Source organism: Astyanax mexicanus, unplaced genomic scaffold, assembly GCF_023375975.1.
Source record: "Astyanax mexicanus isolate ESR-SI-001 unplaced genomic scaffold, AstMex3_surface scaffold_35, whole genome shotgun sequence".
Lineage (NCBI taxonomy): Eukaryota > Metazoa > Chordata > Actinopteri > Characiformes > Acestrorhamphidae > Astyanax > Astyanax mexicanus.
In genome coordinates this window covers 222,509-246,206 of record NW_026040045.1, presented here as the reverse complement: position 1 = coordinate 246,206, position 23,698 = coordinate 222,509, and the positions used below count along the sequence as shown (strand labels likewise).

The 23,698-nt window shown below is 38.4% G+C and overlaps 2 long non-coding RNA genes across 4 annotated transcripts; both read left to right on the top strand.

Moving 5' to 3' along the window:
- The first annotated feature begins 1,506 nt into the window (after window positions 1-1,506).
- On the top strand, window positions 1,507-3,729 carry LOC125790251 (uncharacterized). Its single transcript, XR_007430051.1, has 2 exons — window positions 1,507-2,002; window positions 2,804-3,729. It is a non-coding gene; the product is annotated as an uncharacterized LOC125790251 (long non-coding RNA).
- A 3,570-nt stretch (window positions 3,730-7,299) lies between these two features.
- On the top strand, window positions 7,300-10,848 carry LOC125790247 (uncharacterized). 3 transcript variants are annotated; one of them, XR_007430046.1, is made up of 4 exons: window positions 7,308-7,447; window positions 7,942-7,968; window positions 9,898-10,475; window positions 10,610-10,848. It is a non-coding gene; the product is annotated as an uncharacterized LOC125790247 (long non-coding RNA). The 3 variants fall into 3 exon arrangements; XR_007430045.1 differs by having other exon boundaries at window positions 7,309-7,447; window positions 10,605-10,848; XR_007430044.1 differs by lacking the exon at window positions 10,610-10,848 and having other exon boundaries at window positions 7,300-7,447; window positions 9,898-10,550.
- Window positions 10,849-23,698: the final 12,850 nt, after the last annotated feature.

Here is a 23,698-nt window from a genome sequence, read left to right as displayed (position 1 = left end):
GCTATCATTACTAAAGTGGTTGCTAAGTGGTTGCAAGGCAGTTACTAACGTTTTCCTAGTGGTTGCTAAGGTGTTGCTAAGTGGTTGCTAGGCAGTTGCTAACGTTTTCCTAGTGGTTGCTAAGGTGTTGCTAAGTGGTTGCTAGGCAGTTGCTATCATTTCTAAAGTGGTTGCTAAGTGGTTGCTAGGCAGTTGCTAACGTTTTCCAAGTGGTTGCTAAGGTGTAGCTAACTGGTTGCTAGGCAGTTGCTATCATTTCTAAAGTGGTTGCTAAGTGGTTGCTAGGCAGTTGCTAACGTTTTCCAAGTGGTTGCTAAGGTGTAGCTAACTGGTTGCTAGGCAGTTGCTATCATTTCTAAAGTGGTTGCTAAGTGGTTGCTAGGCAGTTGCTAACGTTTTCCAAGTGGTTGCTAAGGTGTAGCTAACTGGTTGCTAGGCAGTTGCTATCATTTTTAAAGTAGTTGCTAGGCAGTTGCCAACACATTCCACATAGTTGCTAAGTGGTTGCTAGACAGTTTGCTATCATTTCTAAAGTGGTTGCTAAGCGGTTGCTAGGTGGTTGCTAAGGTATAGCTAACTGGTTGCTAGGCAGTTTCTAATATTTTCCAGGTGGTTGCTAAGGTGTTGCAAGGCAGTTGCCATCATTTCTAAAGTGGTTGCTAAGTGGTTGCTAGGCAGTTGCTAAAGTTTTCCAGGTGGTTGCTAAGGTGGTTGCTAAGCAGTTAATAGGTGGTTGCTAAAACCTGGCTGGGGTGCCGGGGTGTCCAAACTTTTGACTGATAGCTGCTCCATACAGCAGCTCCTCCATACACTCACAGTACTGGAGGAGCAGGGGAGAGAAGGGGTTCCGTGCGCAGAGCTGCTTGTGTGCGAGATGGAACTCTGGGCCCCCCATTCATTTCTATGGGGCAACTTCGTACGACATTTGTACGAAATCCGTACGACATATCGTTTCGTAAAGCATATTTTCGGAAAGAACTCACTAAGTTCTATAGACCATCCGAATTTCGTCTTCGTATCTCAAAAATTGTGACGCTCACAGCCATTCAAAATTCTTCTAGTTCATTGTCTATGGAAAAAAGGGCGTACGTTTACGAAGTTTTTACGAAAATCGTACGATGTATCGCTCCAAAAAGCACAAGCACACCCCGCGGCTATAAGTTCTACCATTGTGTGAAGTTTCGTGGTTCTAGCTCGAAAGCTCTAGGAGGAGTAGTTGTTTATAAAACGTGGCGAGAATAATAATAATAACTAGAAAAGGAAAGTTCGATAACGAACTTTAAGTTGGCTTGGAAAAGTACGTAAATAACGTTGAAAAAGTTAAAATGGTTGCTAAGATATTTCTGTCTAAAGCGTGTGAAGAGTGGTTGCTTTGCTGTTGACTTTCAGCTAAATGTTAAAGTCTAAAAAGTTTTGGCTAACATGGTGAAAAGCTAATAATTGTCTTATAAAGTAATATAAACACTTTACTTTATATATACCTATATAAAGTAAAGTGTTGCTAAGTGGTTGCTAGGTAGTTACTAGGCAGTTGCTAATGTATTCCACATCGTTGCTTAGTGTTTGCTAATTGGTTGCTAAGCAGATTCTTACATATTCCAGGTGGTTGCTAAGCTGTTGCTAACTGGTTGCTAGGCAATTGCTAATGTATTCCACATGGTTGTTAAGTGGTTGCTAGGCAGTTTCTAATATTTTCCAGGTGGTTGCTAAGTGGTTGCTAACTGGTTGCTATGCAGTTGCTAACATATTCCACATGGTTTCCAAGTGGTTGCTAAGGTGTTGATACGGTATCCGGGTTGGTTGCTAAGGTGTTGCTAGGTGGTTGCTAAGGTGTTGCTATGGTATCCAGGGTGGTTGGTAAGGTGTTGCTAGGTGGTTGCTAGGTGGTTGCTAAGGTGTTGCTATGGTATCCGGGGTGTTGCCAAGGTGTTGCTAGGTGGTTGCTAGGGTGTTGCTAGGCGGTTGCTAGGCGGTTGCTATGGTATCCGGGGTGGTTGCTAAGGTGTTGCTAAGGTGTTGCTATGCGGTTGCTAAGGTGTTGCTATGGTATCTGGGGTGGTTGCTAAGGTGTTGCTAGGTGGTTGCTAGGGTGTTGCTATGGTATCTGGGGTGGTTGCTAAGGTGTTGCTAGATGGTTGCTAAGGTGTTGCTATGGTATCCGGGGTGGTTGCTAAGGTGTTGCTAGGTGGTTGCTAAGGTGTTGTTATGGTATCCTGGGTGGTTGCTAAGGTGTTGCTAGGTGGTTGCTAGGCGGTTGCTAAGGTGTTGTTATGGCATCCGGGGTGGTTGCTAAGATGTTGCTAGGTGGTTGCTAAGGTGTTGCTATGGTATCCGGGGTGGTTGCTAAGGTGTTGCTAGGTGGTTGCTAAGGTGTTGCTAGGTGGTTGCTAAGGTGTTGCTATGGTATCTGGGGTGGTTGCTAAGGTGTTGCTAGGCGGTTGCTAAGGTGTTGCTAGGCGGTTGCTAAGGTGTTGCCAGGTGGTTGCTAAGGTGTTGCTATGGTATCCGGGTGGTTGCTAGGTGGTTGCTAACGTGTTGCTAGGCGGTTGCTAAGGTGTTGCTATGGTATCCAGGGTGGTTGCTAAGGTGTTGCTAGGCGGTTGCTATGGTATCTGGGTTGGTTGCTAAGGTGTTGCTAGGTGGTTGCTAAGGTGTTGCTAGGTGGTTGCTAGGTGGTTGCTAAGGTGTTGCTAGATGGTTGCTAAGGTGTTGCTATGGTATCCGGGGTGGTTGCTAAGGTGTTGCTAGGTGGTTGCTAGGTGGTTGCTAAGGTGTTGCTATGTTATCCTGGGTGGTTGCTAAGGTGTTGCTAGGTGGTTGCTAGGCGGTTGCTAAGGTGTTGCTATGGTATCCGAGGTGGTTGCTAAATGGTTACTAGGCAGTTCCTAACGTATTCCACATGGTTGTTAAGTGGTTGCTAGGCACTTGCTAATGTTTTCCAGGTGGTTGCTAAGGTGTATCTAACTGGTTGCTAGGCAGTTGCTAATATTTCTGAAGTGGTTGCTAAGCAGTTGCTAGGCAGTTGTTAACGTTTTCCAGGTGGTTGCTAAGGTGTTGCTAACTGGTTGCTAGGCAGTTGCTAACGTATTCCACATGGTTGCTAAGTGGTTGCTAGGCAGTTGCTAACATTTTCCAGGTGGTTGCTAAGGTGTTGCTAACTGGTTGCTAGGCAGTTGCTAACATATTCCAGACATAAAAAGAAAGAGAAAGCAAGACATAGAAAAGTAGAGTGAAAGAGAAGTAGAGAGAAGAGCGAGAAATAAAGAAAGAGTAAGAGAGAATAGAGAAATAGAAAAGTAGCGAGAAAGAGAAATTGAGACGTAGAGAGAGAGAGTGAGAAAGAGAGAAAGAAAGAGTGAGAAATAGAGAAGTAGAGAGTAAAAGAGAGAGTGAGAAATAGAGACGTAGAGAGAGAGTGAGAAAGAGAGTGAGAAATTCAGAAGTAGAGTGAGAAAGAGAGTGAGAAATAGAGAAGTAGAGAGCAAAAGAGAGTGAGAAATAGAGAAGTAGAGAGAGTGAGAAAGAGAGAGTGAGAAATAAAGAAATGTAAAGAGCAAAAGAGAGAGTGAGAAATAGAGAAGTAGAGAGAAAAAGATATAGAGACATAGAGCGTGAGAAAGAGATAAGTAGAGAGCAAAAGAGAGTGAGAAATAGAGAAGTAGAGAGCAAAAGAGAGAGTGAGAAATAGAGACGTAGAGAGAGTGAGAAATAGAGAAGTAGAGAGAAAAAGAGAGTGAGAAATAGAGAAGTAGAGAGAGTGAGAAAGAGAGTGTGAGAAATAGAGACGTAGAGAGAGAGTGAGAAAGAAAGAGTGAGAAATAGAGAAGTAGAGAGCAAAAGAGAGTGAGAAATAGAGAAGTAGAGAGCAAAAGAGAGTGAGAAATAGAGACATAGAGAGAGAGTGAGAAAGAGAGAGTGAGAAATAGAGAAGTAGAGAGCAAAAGAGAGAGTGAGAAGTAGAGAGCAAAAGAGAGAGCGAGAAGTAGATAAGTAGAGAGCAAAAGAGAGAGTGAGAAACAGAGAAGTAGAGAGCAAAAGATAGAGTGAAAAGTAGAGAGAGAGTGAGAAAGAGAGAGTGAGAGAAGTAGAGAGAGAGTGAGAAAGAGAGAGTGAGAGAAGTAGAGAGAGAGTGAGAAAGAGAGAGTGGTTGCTAAGCAGTTAATAGGTGGTTGCAAAGCCCTGGCTGGGGTGCCGGGGTGTCCAAACTTTTGACTGATAGCTGCTCCATACAGCAGCTCCTCCATACACTCACAGTACTGGAGGAGCAGGGGAGAGAAGGGGTTCCGTGCGCAGAGCTGCTCGTGTGTGAGATGGAACTCTGGGCCCCCCATTCATTTCTATGGGAAAACTTCGTACGACAATTGTACGAAAACCGTACGTCGTATCGCTTCGCAACCTACTATTAATTTAAAGATCTTGATAAGATCTATTAGCTCGCCGAATTTGGTCTCCGTATCTCAAAAATTGTGACCGTCACGGACGTTCAAAATTCTCCCCCATTCATTCCTATGGGGAAAAAATGCGTACGTTTACGAAGTTTTTACGAAAACCGTACGATAAATCGCTCCAAAAAGCACAAGCAACGTAATTCACTATAGGTCCTACGATCCGTGAAAGTTTCGTGATTCTACGATAAAAGCTCTAGGAGGAGTAGCGTACAGAAAAAAAGGCGTAAGAATAATAATAAAAAAAATAAGAAGATTACGAAGAACAATAAGTTGGCTTTTCCAAGCCAACTTAACTAGAAAAGGAAAGTTCGATAACGAACTTTAAGTTGGCTTGGAAAAGCTCGTTAATAACATTGAAAACAGTTTATAAACAGCTAGAAAATTGCTAAAGTTAAAGTTGAAAAAAAAACCTGAAGGCTTAAATTAAACAGCCATAATAAAACGTAATTTCACAATTACCTTAAATTTGTACATAGTAATATTACGTAAATTTGCAAATAGTGATTAAAGTGGTATAAAGTCCAGAAAGGCAAAGCAGTTTGGATAAAAGAGCAGTGTCCACAAAAAACTGAGAAAAAGAGGCATACATTTAGAGAGCGAGGGTAGAGAGAGAAAGAGAAATGGAAAAAGAGAAGTTGAGTGATAAAGGGAGAGAGAGCAAGAAATAGAGAGAAGTAGAGAGAAAGAAAAATAAACAAATAGAGATGTAGTTTCTAAGTGGTTGCTAGGTGGTTCCTTAAGGGTTGCTAGGTGGTTGCTATGGTGTTGCTATGGTGTCCGTGGTGGTTTAATAGTTTTAATAATTAATAATTATTTAATGACTGCAGTAAAATTATTCTGGGGAATAGGGTATCTGCATTTTAAACTTTGTTTTTAAACCTGAGCCTGTAAAATTTCTATTTTTTTTGTCAAGGAGCTACCAATAAGTAGTTAGAGCATTCCAATGTTGAGTGATCATATAACTGATATTAATTTTTTACTTCTTGCATCTTTGGTTCTATCTATTCATGTACATGAACTTTCTAAAAATTACTTTCTAATGTTTAACCTTTTATTATTTTACATTTTCCTTCAGGAAATGCCTATCTAATTTTATTTATGTTTTATATTTTTATTTATTTATGTATTCTTTGCAAAACGAGTTTAATAGTTGAATGCTAAAATAAACTGGTCAAATAAATCACAAACATTTTTGATTAATAGATAAATTTGTCTAAGATGAATTCTCTTTCAACTTTTGCTTGAGTTACTTCTAGCATGAAATAAAATAGAAAAACTTGCAAATATTATAAAAAAGTAATAACATGCATTTAATTTAATTTCAATGCTTAAAAATAAAGAGTTGGTTAGGACCTTCATTAAGTCCAATGATTCCTGATAAATTGACTCTGTGATAACCACATAACGTTGTCACCTCTAGATGGCAGTAAAGCGGTGAGCATTAACACATCATTTTTAATGCTCATTCCTTCTGAAGTGAACTTGATTAGTTAAAACGCTTTTAATGTTACCCCAAATAATTCACTAAACATTTAACTGAAAGTCTCAAAGCCCATACATGTATTGTACTTTAGATATTAATAATAAAGCACAGCGTGGGTTCAGAATTGGTTTATTCTAAATAATTTCATGTAGTGAGTAGGGAAGAAGGGAGCATCGCGTGAACTGGACGCGCCCCACGGACCTGCTGTAGCTGCGCGCGCAGAGGAGCAGCTCTAGTGCTCGTTCTGAGGTAAGTACAGTTAACATCACTGTAATCAATATAATGGGAAATATAAGGTGAAAATACAGCTAAAATCCCCACTTTTGTTTTAAACTCTGTTTATTCAGTTAGACAGTCGACTAATAAAGATAAAATACACAAATATATTTATTAATAATGATAAAATATTGTTTTATCTGTGATTAAACTATCCTACCTAGGATAGCTAGCGTTAGCTAGCTAGTTAGTTTAGCTAAGGCTAGCTAGCCTGGCTAACACTACAGGCTGGTCAGAGCTGTGTGTAGTAACACAGAGAGGGAAATATGACCTTTTATCACAACATTTAAACACATTAGCTACTGAACACTAATAAATGTCTGAGATATTAGATTATAAAGCACACTAAGCTGGCTGGCTTATAGGTTATGAACTATAAATGAGAATAGTTTAACTGGTTAACCGGTTTATGGTGTTCTGACTAAATGTCGGTTGTGTGCTGAATTCAGCACAGATATGCTATGCTGGAACCAAACTGCCAAAATTTTAAATAAATATATAAATAAATAAATAACTCAATAAATGTAATATGGTGATTAAAACTGTAAAAATGAATGGTAATAAAATGATTATAATGTTAATTTCCTTACTATTTATATGTATAAGTTTCTTTATTAAAATTGTTTGATGTTTTTTTCGGTTATTTTTTTTCCTTTATTTATTTTCTGATTTATATATTTCTGCATTAATTTATTTCCTAATTAATGTATTACTTAATTTATTTCCTTATTATTGTATTACTTTATTTATTTCCTAAAATTATTTATTTCTGTTTTTCTTTGTCCTTATATGATAATAAAGGGGCTGTCCAGCAAAGTGGTGCTGTGCTGAAATCTGCACTCCCGCCATGAGACGTATTTGAAGTTTATTTTGTAAAAATGAAGGAATGCCAGCTGTTTATTTTAAGCTTTCAATACAAGAGTGCTTTTCATGGTGGGGTGCCGAACCAGTAAATTAGTGCAATGGTTTATATCTTCCTCTTTATAAACAGTAATAAGGTTACTGCTCTGTTATAGAAAGTGTTGTATTAACAAATGGCTAATAATATAATATAAATAACAGAATTGCATTAGATTTTTTTTTTTAAACTGTATTTAAAATAATCTAAAGTTTGTGTAAAGATCATTGCTCAGTATGATACATTAATGGTTGATTATGAATTACTTACACAGATACATACATATTCTAAAGATGGCTTTCTGTTTTGTTTACAGTTGATGCCTTCCTTGACATTTCTTGTGTAAGTAAAACATTTTAATATATTCCAATGATATGTAGTTTGTGGGTTTTCATTAGCACTGTCAAGATTAAGGAATTCATTAGCATTTATTTAAAACTAAATTATTTAGCAAATTTTCTTGTGTCAGAATCTCCAAAAAAGAAAGTTTAAACTTTAAAAATATATTGTATAAAATGTAATTGTAAATGTAAACACTTTAACATGACAATTTTAAACACTACTGTGATTAGCTTGTTGTTAGTGTATTTTCTGTCTAGCCTTATGCTTTTTTTTTTAGCATTCAGTTATTACAAAGTTTTTAACACTACTGTGCTTAGCTTGTCGTTAGAGTGTATTTGTATTCATATTTTTTTAAGCATTCAGTTAATTGTCCCTGTTCATTCTTTATGAAAACATTTTTATAAATTTAAAATAAGTTTACAAATCATGAATGTAATTTATAGTATCTAAAACATCATTATAAAGTAATCATTTGTGTTTTGTTTTGTGTATAGGTTGTCGAAACATCTTCTATTCTCAAAGTAAGTTGAATATAATTCCTTTAGTCAACCTACATACAATTAGGTTTCACTTGTTGTTACATTAATGTAGTGTAGGGCTGCAGCTATCAATTATTTTAGTAATCGAGTACTCTATTGAAAAATCGATTCGATCAATCGAGTAATCGGATAAAACATAAAATAAGAGATTTCATAAAATGAGAAATTTCACTTAATAATGAATGACCAATTGGTTTATGGGTTAAATTCACAACATTTTCACATTGGAAACACAAATAGAAATAAATAAAACACAAAATAGACATAAATACCACAAGTAATAATTTAATAAATAATAAATTAATAAATTAAGTTAAATTATTTCAACAAATGTTTTCTTGTAAGTATAAATATAGGGCATTAATCAATAATAAAGGCATAAACATTGGCTTTATATTGTGCATCTTAGCTAAATGACAACAGTTCATGGTCGTGTATTCCGGCCAGAGTAACTTTAGCTCAGCTAACTTCAACATGTATTTATTTATAAATTCCACAGCGCTGAGTTTACTGATTACATAAAGCCTGTATTAAGTCTAGAACGTGTCTCCATTGTAATAAACTAACCACACACATGAGACAGTATTCCTAATAATCCGGACTCCACAGCACTGTCGATCTTTTATTAAGGTACTGTTACTGTAATGTTAATCTCATTAAATTGTTAAGTTAAATTTACCTGCTCACCGCTCTGCTTCCTCCACCTGCTTCCTGTTTGTGGGTGATGTAACGCTAAGTGCGCTATTTCACATTAAATGTCTGCACTGAATACCGTGCTCTGTGTTTTAAACGTAATTAAACGATTACTCGAGGCACAGAAAATAATCAATATATATTTTTTTAATTTAGTAACTCAAATTACTCGAGTAATCATTTCACCTCTAATGTTGTGTTAACATCAGTAAAAAGGGGATGAAATAAAAAATCATGTAAAGTTATTTATTTAGTGCTAAGGTAATTGTGCAACAGGCCATGGATAATCTTTGATCTGAACAGAGCAGTCCTTTGGATTCAATAATTATCCTAAATATAAATCAGTAAGGTATATATTACCACAGAATGTTAGATCTTTAGCCGATTGAAAGAAGTCTGGTGCTACAAACAGGTGCCAATTATGCAAATCACTTTTTTTGAATCAGAAAATACAAAACAAGACAGGGGGCATAAGTGTACCAAATAAATAAATAAACAGCAATATCGTAAAATGAAGTTGCAAGAAGCTGCAATCAATACAGCACATACAAGCATAATTTCTTGAGTACTCTAGAGTACAGCATGAGTATATATAAATAAAAAAATGTCTATAATCATTTGTGCATTAATGGAGTGTGTGATCCACACAGGCAGAAATCTGTCACATTTGTGTAATTATAATCTAATGATCTGAAGTAGCTGAACATAATGCTAAAGGGCACTGAGTGGTCCAGTGGTCTAAAGCACTGCCACTATGAGCTGGAGGTCGCAGGTTAGAACCCCCGCTCATGCAGCTTTGCCATCAAGCTGCCGGTGCTCAGAGGGAGCAAAATTGTCTCTGCTCCCTCTGGGGTGGGTAGAAGGTGCTCTCTCCCCATCACACTTAAGGTGGCGCTGGGCGGCACGAGGCGTCTGTAAGCAGATAAATCGGAACCTGGCTGCTGTGCTTTCCTCCGAGCGCGCTAGCTGCTCAGGCAATGATTCATCAGCAGCAGCTCGAAAAAAGGCGTGATTGACTTCACACGTGTCGGAGGAGGCGTGTGCTCGTCCGCATCCTCCAAGGGTCACAGGCATCACCGGTGATGGGGAAGCACAAAGGGGTGGGTCAATTGGATAACCAAATTGGGAGAAAATGGGGAAAAATCTGAAATAAAATTATAAAAAAAAAGAACATGCTTAGTATAACTTGCTAATTTTTCTGTTTTCTGTTTTCTACAGGTCCTGCCAGACTTCTCTCTTGCTTTCCATCTGTTTTTCTGTGCCCCCTTAAACTTCATCCCCTGCCTCCTTTCTCTTTTCTGCCTTTTCTATCGGTCACAGACACTGTTCTGTACCATCTGTATTAAAGGACCAGGTGGTCACAGACACTGTTCTGTACCATCTGTATTAAAGGACCAGGTGGTCACAGACACTGTTCTGTACCATCTGTATTAAAGGACCCAGGTGGTCACAGACACCGTTCTGTACCATCTGTATTAAAGGACCCAGGTGGTCACAGACACTGTTCTGTACCATCTGTATACCCAGTGAATAAGGACCCAGGTGGTCACAGACACCGTTCTGTACCATCTGTATACCCAGTGAATAAGGACCCAGGTGGTCACAGACACCGTTCTGTACCATCTGTATACCCAGTGAATAAGGACCCAGGTGGTCACAGACACCGTTCTGTACCATCTGTATACCCAGTGAATAAGGACCCAGGTGGTCACAGACACCGTTCTGTGCCATCTGAAAAACTTCTGAATAAGGACACAGACGGTCACAGACACTGCTCTGTACCCTCTGAATACCCTGTAAGTAAGGAAAAAGACAATCTAAGACACTGTTTTGTACCCTTGGAAAAAAAAAAAGACACATTTTTTATTCATACTTGTTATTGTTCTCATTTTATCCTGTGCAGTGTTTTCTTTGATTTGTTTCAGTTCAGGTGACCTTAAGAATCAAACCATCTGCAGTCAGAGACCTCCTTCATTCTGACCTTATCTACAGTTGAAGACCGTCACACATTCACAACATTCACTGAAGCTGTAGTCATATATTTAATAGCAGTACATATAATATTCCCCCTTTTTTATAGTCTAGAGTATAACTTACTACATACTGTTGTATCTACTTTTCTTCATTTAGTTAATTGCCATTATATTGTTTATTCATTTTTAAGCCAACTGTTAGTCATATATACTGCGTATTGCTTGTGGATTCAGTCATTTTGTTTGGATATACATAATATAAAACATTCAATATATTAAAGAGTGTGTGCATTTTTAATTTTAAGGTATATTTATTGAATAAATTGATTTCATAAGAAGGTATTGTTAGAAGGTATTGCTGCTCAATTGAATAAATTGATTTCATAAAAAGGTATTGTTAGAAGGTACTGCTGCTCAATTGAATAAATTGATTTCATAAAAAGGTATTATTAGAAGGTATTGCTGCTCAATTGAATAAATTGATTTCATAAGAAGGTATTATTAGAAGGTACTGCTGCTCAATTGAATACATTGATTTCATAAGAAGGTATTATTAGAAGGTATTGCTGCTCAATTGAATAAATTGATTTCATAAGAAGGTATTATTAGAAGGTACTGCTGCTCAATTGAATAAATTGATTTCATAAGAAGGTATTATTAGAAGGTACTGCTGCTCAATTGAATAAATTGATTTCATAAAAAGGTATTATTAGAAGGTCTTGCTGCTCAATTGAATAAATTGATTTCATAAGAAGGTATTGTTAGAAGGTATTGCTGCATTTAGCAACAGGTGATTTATTGACCTGATCTAATTACTGCACTTGTGTTTAGTAAGTGTCAGATATAAACATCCATAAGCTAGTGGTTTATCTACATAATATAAGCCAAGGACATCTATTGTTTGAGTGTATAAATTGAGGGAAATTCTATCTTGTTTGTAAAATTTTATATCTGTCATCTGTGTGATTAGTGTTTTATTCAGTTTAGTCTACTCATTTAATAAGGTGCACTTTGTATAAATATAATACCTCATATAGTTTGGTATTTGTTAGGTTGTTATTTGAAGTACTTGATATACAAGCAGTAACTGGCTAAATAAGCAACAGTACTTAGACAATCTATTTACAAACACAGAAATCAGTAAAACTTCATAAACATCTTTTACATCTCCACATTAATCTTTAAAGTTTTAAGTAAGATTTAATTTTTTTAATCAGACCAGTTTTTGTTGTAATATACTGTTAAATCAATTAAAGAGATGCCGAGGAGAAACAAGAAAGCCATCGCAGCAAAACAGCGCGAGTCAGCAAAGTTAAAATCTGGAAGTGCTGAACAGCTGGTAAACAACGTTAGTGCACACGTGACCACAGTGCGTGCTTCTCACAATCAAGCAGATGAGAGATATGAGTTGTTTTCTAGAGGAGTTCAGTGTCCCTGTAATTCACTTACATTTCTAGCAGTACACAGTGAAAATAACGACCTGACCAGCCTAAACCTAGACCAGATATTAACACAGGGTGATGCTGTTTATACTCAGGTTAAACAATCATTACTGAATGAAGGGAGGTTTCAGAGTAACCTGCTGACATCTGATGAGCTTCCCTGTACACTAGAGACAGACACGCAGTGTTACAGCGTTATTAAACACCCACAGAGATTTGGGTTTCTGAGAGACGAGGCCCCGCAGGGGATGGATGAGTATGTGAATCTGGAGAGAGCACTAAACTGTCTGAGAGGTGATGTAACTGATGCTCTGCTGATTACTGGAGGAACATGTGTTGCTGTGTTCAGAGATCGCTCAGGTAGATTCGGGTTCTTTGATCCTCACTGCAGAACACCTGATGGACTAAAAGCTGACGAGAACGCAGGTACAGCTGTGATGCTCACATTTGCAAACTTAGAGGACATGATTGAAAGGTTACTAATACTGTACCAAGTGTGTCTTGACCTGCATGATGACCATCAGTATGAGCTCCTTCCTGTGTCTTTTGTAAACAGAAACACAGCCACTACAGCAAACACTACTGATCATCTCCCTGAGGTTCAAATGGAAAAGTCATGTCCAAACTTCGATTCTGATCATACCCAGTTTGAAGAACAACCCAGTGATAAATTAAATTTGACACGCAGACGAAAATTATATTTACAAAAAAGACATGCTAAGAAACAAGATCTCTCCATACAAACAGAGGGAAGAAAGACTGGATGTTCAAACCAAATATTTAAGTATACTAATGACCCTCAGTTTAGGGAGAAAAAGAAAAGCCACAGCCGGAATTGCTATTCTAAAAATGCTAATTACAAAGTTGCTAAACAATTATCCATAAAAATCAATTACAAAATTAACACAACATACAAAGAAAAACAAAAACAATACATTGTCAATCATTACAGAAATGACCCAGTTTACAGAGAGAAGCAGAAGCAGCACATTAAACGTAGCTACAGAAATGACCCAGTTTACAGAGAAAAGCAGAAGCAGCACATTAAACGTAGCTACAGAAATGACCCAGTTTACAGAGAGAAGCAGAAACAGTATGTTCATAGTCGATACAAATTTGATTCTGTTTACAGAAAGAAACAGAGATGGTACTGTATTAATAATTATAAGTATAATGTAGAGTACAGACAAAAGCAGAGACAACGTGTGATTGACAGGTATTCAAAAGATTTAGCATTCACAGAAAAGCAGAAGCAGTATTTCACAAATCGATACAGAACTGATCCGGCTTTTCATGAGCATAAAAAGCAAAAATTTAAAACTTTGTATCAGACTGATCAACTTTTCAGGATTCATCGCAGAACACAAAACTTAATTAGGTTAAAAAACAGACAATCTAATGCAAAGACCCTAAAAAGAATACGCTGTGCACAGCATATATTAAGGAAATGCAGATTAAATATCTATTTGCAGCAGACATCACCAGAAACAAATAACGATCAGTGTTTCTCAGAATCCCTAAACCCAGAAGTGCTAAAGGCATTGACTCACTTTAAGGAAATGACAAAAGCTGGCCCAAGTTATATTTGCACTGTCTGTCACAGAGCGCTCTTTTCTGACCAGGTTCGTTTTTGTGATCATAAAAACTACCAAAAGAATCCAAGAGTAGCTTCAGTGTGTTTGACAGCAAAATATGTTCACACCTGTTCCTCTGAGTGTCCTGGTAACTGTGAAAGGATAAGTGAGTGGATCTGCCACAGCTGCCATGATAATTTAGGTAAAGGGAGAATGCCTTCCATTGCTTCTGCAAACAAACTCCAACTCGCACCCATTCCAGCAGAACTGTGTGATTTAAATATACTGGAGAGACATGTCATATCTAAATATGTGTGTTTCGCCAAGGTCATCAGTCTTCCCAAAGGTCAGCAGAGAGCTATTAAAGGTGCTGTTGTGTCGGTTCCTTCAGATGTTGAAACAACAGTAAATTTCTTACCCAGACCCAGCAGTGAATCACAGCTACTCACAGTAAAGCTGAAAAGACGACTGTGTTACTCAGGCCATTATCAGTTCCAGACCATATCCATGCAGAAAGTCCTGTCTGCCCTACAAAAACTGAAGGAAATCCACCCTGAATACAGAGACATTGTAATAAACAATGTGGAGCAGGATGAATTATTTGATGATTTTCCAGACCAAATGAATGCTGATGATATTTCAGATGAAATAGACTTGAATATGAACTCTGACAATCAGAAATCAACAGAGCAGAACCCGGAGAGTGAACATGATGTAGATAATGAGGCTGAAAGCACAGAACAGAACACAGGTCTCGCATTAGACACGTGTCTACAACCTCCAGATCTCGGTCAGCATCTGTTGTCTTTTAATGATGGGATATTTTGCATTGCCCCCGCTGAGAGAAACAATCCAGTAAGCATGTTTAAAGTTCCTAAACTGGAAGCAATGGCTTTTCCTGTTCAGTTTCCAACAGGTGAAAACACATTTGATGAACCTGACAGACACACAGCTCTCTCACCCAGCAGATATTTCAATGCCAGGCTGTTTTCTGCTGATAATCGCTTTGCAAGAGACACAAACTACATTTTCTTTGCTCAGTTTGTGACTGAAATGAACCAAGCCACTTCCAGCATGTCAATCCAGCTGAGAAAAGCAAAATCAGTGACACGTGAAGGCCGAAAAATCAACAGTGCACTCTTACAGGACAAACGTGAATTAGAGAAACTCATACACAATAACGAGGGCAGCCGTTTTATGCAACCTCTCAGAGGCACGCCTGCCTATTGGCAGAAAACACTCAGAGACCTTTTTGCAATGCTTCGTCAATTGGGAACTCCCACATTCTTTTGTACATTCAGTGCTGCAGAGATGAGATGGCCTGAAGTGATCACAGCGATTAAAGCACAGCAAGGTGAATCTGTGGACTTTTCAGCCCTGGACTGGTCAGAGAAATGTGAGATTCTGCGCAGTAATCCTGTCACAGTCATGCGCATGTTTGAGAAACGTGTAGAAGCTCTTATGAACCTTATTCAGTCTCCTGCTCAGCCCATTGGTCAGATCGTTGACTTCTTTTTTCGTGTTGAGTTCCAACAGAGAGGCTCTCCACACATTCACTGCTTATTCTGGGTGAACGGTGCTCCAGAGTTTGAAAATGACGAAGATCAGGATGTTTGTGATTTCATTGACAGACACATTTCCTGCAAACTGCCAGACCCAAACACAGACCCTGAACTGAACAGAATTGTCTCAGAAGTTCAAACACACAGCAGAAATCACTCTAAATCATGCAAAAAGAACAATAAACACTGCAGGTTTGGATTTCCTAAACCCCCCATGATGAAAACACTGATCACACGACCCAGACCACCCCCTGACACTGACTCAGATGATGAAGGTGCAGAAAAAGATGAACCTGTGACACAAGCTAAATCAAAGCTTCAGCCAGTGTGGGATCTGCTAAATGATAAGACTCAGAACTTTGAAAGCATCACACAGCTGCTAGAAACTGTAAACATGACATATGAAGAGTATAAAGACAATGTAAACAGTCTCAGTTCAGCAAGTGTAGTTATAATGCAACGTGAACCAAATGATTGCTGGGTGAACGGCTACAATTCACTGCTGCTCAGAGCCTGGGATGCCAACATGGATATACAGTTCATCCTGAACCCGTACACCTGTATAATGTACATTCTGTCATACATCTCAAAAGGTGAACATGAAATGAGTGAATACTTAAAAGGAGTAATAAAAGAAATGTGTCCCACCACATCTGAGAGAGAAAGCATGAAACAGGTGATGCATGCCTATGCTAAAAACAGAGAGGTCAGTGCACAGGAAGCAGTAGCTCGAACCTGCAGTCTAAAACTGAAATCATCATCCCGTGCTGTGATTTTCATACCGACTGATGATAACGCAGTAAAGATGAGTCTGCCTATGAGCTGCTTACAGGACAAAGCCCCTGATGATGAGAATGTGTGGATGACTGGATTAGCAGAAAAGTACATGGCCAGGCCTGAAACAATACAGTTTGAGAACATGTGCATGGCTGAATTTGCTAGTGAATATCGGGTTGTTTATGCAGATCAGAGAAAAGGTAAAAATGTACTTCCACTTCAGAATGACATGGGACACATCAAAAAGCGAACCAGAGGAAAACCTGCCATCATTCGATTTGCACGTTTTTCACAACAGAAACATCCAGAAAAATTCTATGCAACACTACTAAAACTTTACCTGCCACACCGCTGCAGCTCACAGCTTAAAACTGCTCAGTTCAACACGTATGAATCCTTCTATGCTTTCGCCTCAGTTAAACTGCCAGGAACAGACACACTGCAGCGTGTTCACACCACTGTAAATGAGAACAGAAAAAAGTATGAAAAGAACAGTGAAGCTATTGATAAGGCCATTGAGAATTTTGAACAGAATGGTCCTATTGAAGATGCCTGGACTAATTTGGCTCCAACAAATGAACTGATTCGATTAGAGTGCATGATTGAGCAAGAACCCACAGATCCCACTGATATAACTGAGGCAGATGATGTTCCAGATTTCGCTCCATCCACATCTGATAACAGAACAGCCATGCCTGTAATAGAAGCTCCACAACTGAGTGATGTTGAGATGAAAAAAATGTACCGCAGCCTGAATGAGACACAAGCTGCTGTGTTCTATGACATAAGGGACTGGTGTAAAAGAAGAGTGCTGAATGAAAACCCAGAATCATTTTTTTATTATGTAGCTGGAACAGCAGGAACAGGAAAGAGTCACCTTATTAAGTCTGTGTATGCAGAGGCAACTAAAATCTTACAGAAAATGCCCTGTGTAAGAGAGGAAGCTGATATGTCCAAACCCACAGTGCTTCTGAGTGCATTTACCGGCTGTGCCAGTCATAACATTAATGGAAAAACACTGCATGCACTCCTGAAACTCCCAAGGAGCCTGAAACCTCCATATCAGGGACTCGGAAACAGTCTGGATGAAATCAGAGCAAACCTTTCTAATTTACAGATCATGATCATTGATGAAATATCCATGGTGTCTAAACCACTGTTTGCATATGTGAATTGGAGATTACAGCAGATTAAAGGAAATGATAAACCTTTCGGTAATATCTGTATTATGGCTGTCGGTGATTTCCAACAATTACCACCACTTGGAAGGGCTAGGCCACTGTGTGTGTATGAGGATCATGTGCTGGACTTCTGGAGAGATCACTTTAAGATGATCACACTGACTGAAATCATGCGTCAGAAAGATGATCTTGCCTTTGCTGAGCTGCTGAACAGACTGAGAGTGAAACAGAAACATGAAGCTCTGACTGATGCTGACAGACGTGTGCTGGAACAGGTCATTAAACCTATTGTTTTTTGGAAAGAGAGAGTTTTTCAGGCGAGATGGACTGCACACCAACAAGAGAGGAGTCAAATTCCTGTCAGAGAACTTCATTTTTTCTCTGTGCAACTTCTCTGTTCCCACTGGTGAAGACACGTCAGCTTTAACACCCAAGGACACTGTCTGCAGTACAGAGACACAACATCCTCCCCCCACAGAGACTGCGGAGTTATCGGACGGGAGCCATGATCTGCTGTATCAGCTGCCGGAAACACCGCAACTGCATGAACACTCCACACCATCCTCCATCTCCACCCCATCATCACCCCACCTGAACTTCCCAGCAACCATGGAGAAGCTGGTATCTGCAGGGACAAGGCTGACGCTTTCTCTGTCAGCGAGTCCTCAGGTACAGCGGAAAATCAGCTCAACTTCTCCTCCACAGTCACCTACTGCCTCACGGACACAGCAACCCCCATCCTCACCACCACTACACTCCCCAATCAAGGAGTTAGTAAAGGGGACCAAAATGAAGCCCAGTGAACATGAACATGAGGAAGTATTAAACAAACTCCCCCCACAACCCAAAAAGAAGAGACAAGCTCCTAAACCACCGGACAGACTGCTCCGCTCTCGACTTCTTCACCAGCAGGAGCCCCTCCCACCTCCCTCCACCATAAGGGAAGAGGCCGCCACAAGTAATCCAGCAAACTGATATCTTTTGGGTCCGTGCTGCTACAATGGTGAAGTCAGCAGTACATGTTTTCAAAACAAGTACGGACCCTGTGTGCCAATTATCTCCCCCATTCCAGTTCTTATCAGAAGCAGAAAGAACAGAGGGTATAGGTCACATAATGTGAATATATCCAACTTGCAGTATGTAAATTGTAACCCACAGGCTTTGGAACAAAACACACAGGTTATTAAGTTAGCTCTGCTAAATATCAGATCTCTTACAAACAAGTCCTATCTAATTAATGATTTTATTACAAATTATGGGCTTGATTTTCTGTTTTTAACAGAGACATGGTTAAATTCTTGTAGTGCTGAAAGTGTATTAATTGAGTCGGCTCCACCAAACTTTAACTTTTTAAATGTCTCACGTACCGGCAAGAAAGGTGGAGGTGTAGCTATGCTGTTTGATGATACTTTCCAATGCAAGCAGTTATCACTTGGTGACTTCACATCTTTTGAATATTTAGGTGCAGTTTTAAAAGGGACACCAAGAATATTACTAGTAATTGTCTACAGGCCTCCAAGGTACAATGCTGATTTTATTGATGATTTTACAGATATGCTGTCTTTTATTTCTACTGAATTTGATCATTTTATTATTGCTGGTGATTTTAACATTCATATTGATAATTCCAAGGATAATTATGCCAGAGAACTCTATGATGTATTTGACTCTTTTGAACTCTCTCAGCATGTGACTGGAAGCACACACTGTCATGGTCACACCCTGGATTTGGTTATTTCAAAGGGTCTCAACATATCAGCCTCTATTAAGGATGTTGCACTATCAGATCACTACTGTGTATTCTTTGAAATGTGGACTTCAATACACAGTGAAACCAGACAGATTAGGTACAAGAAAAGGCAGATAAATGACATGACAGCTGAACTTTTTGTGAGCAAAGTGTGCTCTGCACCATGCAAACCATCAGACTCTGTAGATACTCTGCTGGATAGTTTTAAATCAAAAACTGCTAGAGTTTTAGATGAGATTGCACCAGTTAGAGTTAAAACCATGCCATGCAAGCAGAAAGCTCCATGGAGAAATGATGCTGCAGTTCAGCTCTAAAAGAGAGAATGCAGAAAGGCTGAGCGCAGATGGCGTAAAACCAAGCTTCACATTCACAAAGAAATTTTTAAAGATAGATTGCGTGATTACAATAAAATAATGTGCACATGTAGACAAACCTACTTCTCCAGCATTATTAACAATAATATTAACAATAGCAAAGTTCTTTTCACTGTGGCTGACAGACTAACTCACCTACATATATGACCCCTGAGCTAGTTTCAACTGAGAGATGTAATGAGTTTGCTAAATTTTTTAATACTAAAATCCACAATATCAGGCAAGACATCAGTACATCTCTATCCACCAAGGAGCCCATGTGCTCTCCAAAACCATGCATCATAGTCAACATGTCCCAGTTTAATACTATTAATGAAGAAGTTTTAATTGATACAGTGAGACATCTCAAATCATCCACCTGCAGTCTTGATACATTACCAACCAAGTTTTTAAAGAATGTGTTTTACTCAATATCAGCAGATATTCTTCAAATTGTAAACACCTCACTCATGTCAGGTGTTTTCCCAAATGCATTAAAAACAGCCGTTGTGAAGCCTCTCTTAAAAAAGAAAAATTTAGATACAAACTTATTGAACAATTACAGACCAATCTCTAATCTACCATTCATTGGAAAAATAATTGAAAAAATTGTCTTCAAGCAAGTTATGCACTTCCTGTCCATAAATAACTGTCTAGACCAATTTCAGTCAGGTTTCCGGCCCAATCATAGTACTGAGACTGCGCTTATTAAGGTTATCAATGACATTCGCTTAAACACAGACTCAGGAAAAATATCTATTCTACTACTGCTTGATCTCAGTGCTGCTTTTGACACCATTGACCACAACATTCTCATAGATAGACTTGAGAACCGGGTTGGACTTTCTGGAACTGTCCTAAAATGGTTTAGTTCATACCTTCAAGGAAGGAAATACTTTGTGGAAATGGAAAATAATGTGTCTGAGACTGTGCCAGTGACCTGTGGTGTACCCCAGGGTTCAATTCTTGGGCCACTCTTATTTAATTTATATATGATTCCTCTGGGTGAAATCATGCGTGACTATGGGATATCTTACCACAGCTATGCAGATGACACTCAGATCTACATGGCCCTCTGCCCAAACAACTATGGTCCCATTGACTCACTGTGTAAATGCCTTGAGCAGATAAATAAATGGATGGGACAGAACTTTCTGCAGTTAAATAAAGATAAAACAGAGATTATTTTATTTGGGAATAGTAATGAGAGGCACAGACTAGCTACCTATCTGGATTCAAAAAGTCTAAAATCTAAAGAACTAGTGCGTAATCTTGGTGTACAAATGGACTCTGATCTCACTTTTAACAGTCACGTCAAAGCCGTCACCAAATCAGCATTTTATCACCTCAAGAACATAAATAAGATCAGAGATTTTCTGTCTAAAGCAGATCTGGAGAAACTCATCCACGCCTTTATTTCTAGTAGGATTGATTACTGTAATGGACTCCTAACTGGACTCCCAAAAAAGACCATCAAACAGCTTCAGCTGATTCAGAATTCAGCATCCAGAGTTCATCACCCCATCCTTAAATCCCTGCACTGGATACCAGTCTGTTACAGAATAGACTTTAAGGTACTGTTACTGGTGTATAAATGTGTTAATGGTGCAGGACCAGCATATTTATCTAATGAGCTCCAGCAGTATGAGCCGAGCAGAACTCTCAGATCATCAGGAACTGCTCAGTTAGAGCCGCCTAAAGTAAAAACTAAACACGGAGAGGCAGCGTTTAGTTACTACGCTGCTCTTAAATGGAACCAGTTAACAGAGAGCATTAGAAGAGCTCCAACACTAAACATGTTTAAATCCAGACTGAAAACCTACATGTTTGATCAGGCCTTCAGCTCAGTTTAAAACACTGCAGCTCCGCCCACTTTTACTCTGTAACGGCACTTTTATATTATGTTTTTTCTTATTTTAATTTTATTTCCAATTCCTTGTTGTTCTTTTACATGTTTTTAATTTTACTTCTCTTTGTTTTAATCATGTATGTTTTATTCATGCTTTATTCTTATTTTATTTTTATTTCAAATTCTTTTTGTTCTTTTACATATTTTTAATTTGACTTATCTTTATTTTTATTTTTTTATTTGATTTCTCTGTGTATTTTCTAATTTGTAAAGCACTTTGAATGACCGTTGTGTATGAAAGGTGCTATATAAATAAACTTGCCTTGCCTTGCCTTGCCTTGAAGACTGTCCCCCAGAAGCATTGCACATATTTCCTACTAATAAAGAAGTGGATGATTTTAACTCAGCAGCCATAACCTCACGATTTTCAGATATCACTAATATAGATGCAGAGGATTATAAGAAAGACCCGGACAGATGCAGAGACAGGGCGCCCCTTTTAAAGGAGAAAAAGGTGATCTAATGGACACACTACAGGTGGCAGTTGGTGCACGAGTGATGCTCACCAGAAATATTGATGTGGAATCTGGGCTGGTCAATGGATCTTTTGGTAAAGTGGCTAAAATAATCACACAGACCCGTAACAGTGTTCCTGTGGTTCAGATGATTGGTCTTGAGCTGGATAATGCTGCTGCAGGACGAAAACACTGCAGTAAAGTACCTGGAGAAAATGATAATCTTGTTTACATTGAGAGAGAAGAGGAAAGTCTGAAAAAGAAAGGAACAGTTCGAAGACAGTTTCCAATGAAGTTAGCATTTGCATGCACTGCTCATAAAGTTCAGGGAATGACGACTCATTCTGCTGTCGTGTCACTAAAGAAAATTTTTGAACCAGGCATGGCTTATGTTGCACTAAGCAGAACTACATCACTCAGTGGACTACACATCATTGACTTTGATGAGAAAAAGATTTTCTGTGACCCACAAATCAGCGCTGCACTGGAGAACATGCCCAAAGCTGACCTGCGTACTGTCCAGCCACTTCTGCCCATTGCAAGAGACCCAAATCTCACTACAGCTCTTAAGATCATTCATCACAACACAGAGGGTCTACAGAGTCATATTGAAGACATCAAAAGCCATCATGAACTCCTCCTATCAGATGTTCTGTGTCTGACTGAGACTCATCTGACTGGTTCTACCGTTCCTGATTGTCTTCAGTTAAATGGTTACAGAATGTATCACCGTAACAGACATGTTTCCTACACCAACTACACTCATCTATCCAACAGAAGTGGAGGAGGGGTTGCCATCTATGTCAAAAATCACATTCAGGCTCGCCAAGTGCAATATGTGCAGAATGTCACAGATCTAGAGTTTTTGCTGTTGAAGATTGATGTGCCCAAACAGTTTGTGATTGCAGTTGTGTACAGACCTCCAAACTACAAACTGTCAGACTTCATGCCAAACCTTGATGCCCTTTTGACTTTCCTTGAGATCATGGCCTACAAACCTGCAGTGGTGTGTGGAGACTTTAACGAAGATCAACTGAGTAATGTAAACAAACCCATTCTAAACCTATTTCATTCAAAGGGATTCACACAGATTATTAATCATGCTACAACAGAGAAAAACACACTTTTAGATCCAGTGTTTCTTTCTGACCCAAACACTAGCATTGCAACTGGAACTTTACACACATACTATAGCTATCACATCCCTGTTTATTATGTGGTGTAATTGAAAATATAGTTTAACTTACCAATTATGTTAGATTCAGATCAATTCAGTATATGTAGAACAGTAAATCAATCATGTTTTAGATATAGACAAAATCTGGAAACTAATATCTAGACATGTATATAGTACTAGAGACCCAGACTTGAGTAAAAGAACAAAATAGACTTTAGTAGAAGTTAAAGTGCTCTTTCAGCTCCACACTTAAGTAAAAGTACTAAAGTATTCAACAATTTTGTACTTTTTTGTAAGGATTTTTTGTATTCAGGTAGTTTATTGTAAAATGTAGCACTGAAGTACTGAAAGTGAAAGCACAGTACTGTGTACTGGGTCAAACCCTTTAGTAAAAATGTGGGTTTGAAATGATTCCTAACATTTATATAATTGTAACGAGTAATGATGCAGCACATAAAAACCATATCACAGTCAAAGTATTAAACTCATCCAAAATATGTATTGAAGTAAAAGTTTAATTAGGTACAGATACAGTAGTGAAGTAAAAATAATACTCCAGTAGATACAGTGTTTTTGTACTTAAGTACAGTAGTGAAGTAAAAATAATACTCCAGTAGATACAGTGTTTTTGTACTTAAGTACAGTAGTGAAGTAAACATAACACTGCAGTAGTTACAGATACAGCTTTTTAGTGCTTAATTGCAGAAGTGAAGTAAAAACATTACTCCAGCAGATACAGATACAGTATATTAGTACAATATATATGTACAGTAGTGAAGTAAAAATAATAATACTCCAGTCGATACAGATACAGTATTTCTGTACTCAATTACATTAGTGAAGTAAAAATAATACTTCAGTAATAC